The following is a 5,000-nucleotide window of genomic DNA, read 5'->3' on the forward strand; positions in this document are numbered from 1 at the left end:
TGACTACACAAAAGAGATTCAACTACTTATTCCTGTGTTGCTTTATCACACAAATTGTCATGTTTAATCATTTGGAAAATATCACTAATAGTTTGACTTATATTTGTGCAATTACTATCAACTGGCTACAGAGCTAGTTTGGAAAGCACTTTCAATAGATTTTTTAGTGTAGCCACACTTACATCAAGATTAGAGATGCTTGAGCCTATCAAACCTTCTACACTCTTTTAAATTTTGCTTGTTTTGTAAACTAATCAAGTGTTCCAGGAATGATGTGGATATTCCATTGTTTGTTCTGATTTGACAATTCATTTTGGACAATGAGCGGCCCTTTTGAGCTAGTGAAGATAATTGTGCTACATGAGAGTATGCACAGACAATTATTTTTCTTTTTTTGCATTAAAGCACAATTTTTAATAAAGGAGAGGTTAATGATATAATAATTAGCACTGAAAGTCATCTGACACGATTTGAAAGTAAAATGTTGTGCATTGAAAGTAACCAAAGCTCTTTTTACTTTGAGTGGACATCATTTTCTTTCAAATGCATTTGATATTTTGCTAAATGTACAAAACTTTCTTACAAATTTGACATTCAAAATGCATTTGTAATTAATAAATGCTACTTAGTATGGCTGCTGAGATTCCTGGGCTCAGTCTCAAGTAGAGGAGGAGAATGACGGATAGAGAAAGAGAGAACAGGCAGGCATCCTAAAGATTTTGATGTGCCAGTTCCTGACTCACCCTGAGCAACACTGGTTTCAAGCTTTTAGTACATTTTCTGAAAAATAAAAAAACCATGTGGTCGTAGTCGGCAGGATTTGAACCTGCACAGGGAGACCCCAATGGATTTCTAGTCCATCGCCTTAACCACTCGGCCACGACTACCTCTCGTTCAATGTGATGTTTTCACAAAAGTTTCTCTATGGGTTGAGCTACTTCATTTCAGGCTGTGAGGATGACTGAAGTAATATTGTATCAGAGATGATTTCCATGGGAAGTTAATCCTGACGACAGTGACCTGCATTAATGATTTTTAAAATATAACTTGGAGAATGCTTTATACTTGGTATAGTTTTGGGTTTGTAAAATGTCAGTACTCACATCTAAGTTTATCAAAAGCATCATTCTTCGAGCTGGAATTGAACCAGCGACCTAAGAATTTCTGTACCAATCTCCTCTACTGTCTTCTGCTCTACCAGCTGAGCTATCGAAGGATTCCATGATCAAACAGCTGTGATATTACGTGCTATTAAAATGATTGAGTGTTAATTTTAAACATTATCAACTTTCCAAGCAAAATGAAAAATGTTTTGACTACACAAAAGAGATTCAACTACTTATTCCTGTGTTGCTTTATCACACAAATTGTCATGTTTAATCATTTGGAAAATATCACTAATAGTTTGACTTATATTTGTGCATTACTATCAACTGGCCACAGAGCTAGTTTGGAAAGCACTTTCAATAGATTTTTTAGTGTAGCCAAACTTACATCAAGATTAGAGATGCTTGAGCCTATCAAACCTTCTACACTCTTTTAAATTTTGCTTGTTTTGTAAACTAATCAAGTGTTCCAGGAATGATGGGGATATTCCATTGTTTGTTCTGATTTGACAATTCATTTTGGACAATGAGCGGCCCTTTTGAGCTAGTGAAGATAATTGTGCTACATGAGAGTATGCACAGACAATTATTTTTCTTTTTTTGCATTAAAGCACAATTTTTAATAAAGGAGAGGTTAATGATATAATAATTAGCACTGAAAGTCATCTGACACGATTTGAAAGTAAAATGTTGTGCATTGAAAGTAACCAAAGCTCTTTTTACTTTGAGTGGACATCATTTTCTTTCAAATGAATTTGATATTTTGCTAAATGTACAAAACTTTCTTACAAATTTGACATTCAAAATGCATTTGTAAGTAATAAATGCTACTTAGTATGGCTGCTGAGATTCCTGGGCTCAGTCTCAAGTAGAGGAGGAGAATGACGGATAGAGAAAGAGAGAACAGGCAGGCATCCTAAAGATTTTGATGTGCCAGTTCCTGACTCACCCTGAGCAACACTGGTTTCAAGCTTTTAGTAAATTTTCTGAAAAATAAAACAACCATGTGGTCATAGTCGGCAGGATTTGAACCTGCGCGGGGAGACCCCAATGTATTTCTAGTCCATCGCCTTAAACACTCGGCCACAACTACCTCTCATGCAATGTGATGTTTTCACACAAGTTTCTCTATGGGTTGAGATACTTCATTTCAGGCTGTGAGAATGACTGAAGTAATATTGTATCAGAGATGATTTCCATGGGAAGTTAATCCTGACCACAGTGACCTGCGTTAATGATTTTTAAAATATAACTTAGAGAATGCTTTATACTTGGTACAGTTTTGGGTTTGTAAAATGTCAGTACTGACATCTAAGTTTATCGAAAGCGTCATCCTTCGAGCCGGAATTGAACCAGCGACCTAAGGATTTCTGTACCAATCACCTCTACAGTCCTCCGCTCTACCAGCTGAGCTATCAAATTATTCCATGATTGTACAACTGTGATATTACGTGCTATTAAAATGATTGAGTGTTAATTTTAAACATTATCAACTTTCCAAGCAAAATGAAAAATGATTTGACTACACAAAAGAGATTCAACTACTTATTCCTGTGTTGCTTTATCACACAAATTGTCATGTTTAATCATTTGGAAAATATCACTAATAGTTTGACTTATATTTGTGCAATTACTATCAACTGGCTACAGAGCTAGTTTGGAAAGCACTTTCAATAGATTTTTTTAGTGTAGCCAAACTTACATCAAGATTAGAGATGCTTGAGCCTATCAAACCTTCTACACTCTTTTAAATTTTGCTTGTTTTGTAAACTAATCAAGTGTTCCAGGAATGATGGGGATATTCCATTGTTTGTTCTGATTTGACAATTCATTTTGGACAATGAGCGGCCCTTTTGAGCTAGTGAAGATAATTGTGCTACATGAGAGTATGCACAGACAATTATTTTTCTTTTTTTGCATTAAAGCACAATTTTTAATAAAGGAGAGGTTAATGATATAATAATTAGCACTGAAAGTCATCTGACACGATTTGAAAGTAAAATGTTGTGCATTGAAAGTAACCAAAGTTCTTTTTACTTTGAGTGGACATCATTTTCTTTCAAATGAATTTGATATTTTGCTAAATGTACAAAACTTTCTTACAAATTTGACATTCAAAATGCATTTGTAATTAACAAATGCTACTTAGTATGGCTGCTGAGATTCCTGGGCTCAGTCTCAAGTAGAGGTGGAGAATGACAGATAGAGAAAGAGAGAACAGGCAGGCATCCTAAAGATTTTGATGTGCCAGTTCCTGACTCACCCTGAGCAACACTGGTTTCAAGCTTTTAGTAAATTTTCTGAAAAATAAAACAGCCATGTGGTCGAGTTGGCAGGATTTGAACCTGCGCGGGGAGACCCCAATGGATTTATAGTCCATCGCCTTAACCACTCGGCCTCGACTACCTCTCATGCAATGTGATGTTTTCACAAAAGTTTCTCTATGGGTTGAGCTACTTCATTTCAGACTGTGAGGATGACTGAAGTAATATTGTATCAGAGATGATTTCCATGGGAAGTTAATCCTGACCACAGTGACCTGCGTTAATGATTTTTAAAATATAACTTGGAGAATGCTTTATACTTGGTATAGTTTTGGGTTTGTAAAATGTCAGTACTGACATCTAAGTTTATCAAAAGCATCATCCTTCGAGCCGGAATTGAACCAGCGACCTAAGGATTTCTGTACCAATCTCCTCTACAGTGTTCCGCTCTACCAGCTGAGATATCGAAGGATTCCATGAGCATACAGTTGTGATATTACATTCTATTAAAATGATTGAGTGTTAATTTTACACATTATCATCTTTCCAAGCAAAATGAAAAATGTTTTGACTACACAAAAGAGATTCAACTACTTATTCCTGTGTTGCTTTATCACACAAATTGTCATGTTTAATCATTTGGAAAATATCACTAATAGTTTGACTTATATTTGTGCATTACTATCAACTGGCCACAGAGCTAGTTTGGAAAGCACTTTCAATAGATTTTTTAGTGTAGCCAAACTTACATCAAGATTAGAGATGCTTGAGCCTATCAAACCTTCTACACTCTTTTCAATTTTGCTTGTTTTGTAAACTAATCAAGTGTTCCAGGAATGATGGGGATATTCCATTGTTTGTTCTGATTTGACAATTCATTTTGGACAATGAGCGGCCCTTTTGAGCTAGTGAAGATAATTGTGCTACATGAGAGTATGCACAGACAATTATTTTTCTTTTTTTGCATTAAAGCACAATTTTTAATAAAGGAGAGGTTAATGATATAATAATTAGCACTGAAAGTCATCTGACACGATTTGAAAGTAAAATGTTGTGCATTGAAAGTAACCAAAGCTCTTTTTACTTTGAGTGGACATCATTTTCTTTCAAATGAATTTGATATTTTGCTAAATGTACAAAACTTTCTTACAAATTTGACATTCAAAATGCATTTGTAATTAATAAATGCTACTTAGTATGGCTGCTGAGATTCCTGGGCTCAGTCACAAGTAGAGGAGGAGAATGACGGATAGAGAAAGAGAGAACAGGCAGGCATCCTAAAGATTTTGATGTGCCAGTTCCTGACTCACCCTGAGCAACACTGGTTTCAAGCTTTTAGTAAATTTTCTGAAAAATAAAACAACCATGTGGTCGTAGTCGGCAGGATTTGAACCTGCGCGGGGAGACCCCAATGTATTTCTAGTCCATCGCCTTAAACACTCGGCCACAACTACCTCTCATGCAATGTGATGTTTTCACACAAGTTTCTCTATGGGTTGAGATACTTCATTTCAGGCTGTGAGTATGACTGAAGTAATATTGTATCAGAGATGATTTCCATGGGAAGTTAATCCTGACCACAGTGACCTGCGTTAATGATTTTTAAAATATAACTTGGAGAATGCTTTAT

General features: G+C 35.6%; 5 non-coding genes across 5 annotated transcripts; all 5 read right to left on the minus strand.

Moving 5' to 3' along the window:
• Positions 1–805: 805 nt before the first annotated feature.
• TRNAS-AGA (transfer RNA serine (anticodon AGA)) lies at positions 806–887 on the minus strand. Its single transcript has one exon. It is a non-coding gene; the product is annotated as a tRNA-Ser (tRNA).
• A 1,230-nt stretch (positions 888–2,117) lies between these two features.
• TRNAS-AGA (transfer RNA serine (anticodon AGA)) lies at positions 2,118–2,199 on the minus strand. The gene has a single exon. It is a non-coding gene; the product is annotated as a tRNA-Ser (tRNA).
• A 239-nt stretch (positions 2,200–2,438) lies between these two features.
• Positions 2,439–2,528, minus strand: TRNAY-GUA (transfer RNA tyrosine (anticodon GUA)). Its single transcript is given in 2 exon segments — positions 2,439–2,474; positions 2,492–2,528. It is a non-coding gene; the product is annotated as a tRNA-Tyr (tRNA).
• An 899-nt stretch (positions 2,529–3,427) lies between these two features.
• TRNAY-AUA (transfer RNA tyrosine (anticodon AUA)) lies at positions 3,428–3,510 on the minus strand. The gene has a single exon. It is a non-coding gene; the product is annotated as a tRNA-Tyr (tRNA).
• Positions 3,511–4,742: 1,232 nt separating this feature from the next.
• Positions 4,743–4,824, minus strand: TRNAS-AGA (transfer RNA serine (anticodon AGA)). The gene has a single exon. It is a non-coding gene; the product is annotated as a tRNA-Ser (tRNA).
• Between the last annotated feature and the right edge of the window lie 176 nt (positions 4,825–5,000).

This window comes from Pseudophryne corroboree, chromosome 4 (genome assembly GCF_028390025.1).
Source record: "Pseudophryne corroboree isolate aPseCor3 chromosome 4, aPseCor3.hap2, whole genome shotgun sequence".
In the NCBI taxonomy this organism is placed as follows: Eukaryota; Metazoa; Chordata; class Amphibia; order Anura; family Myobatrachidae; genus Pseudophryne; species Pseudophryne corroboree.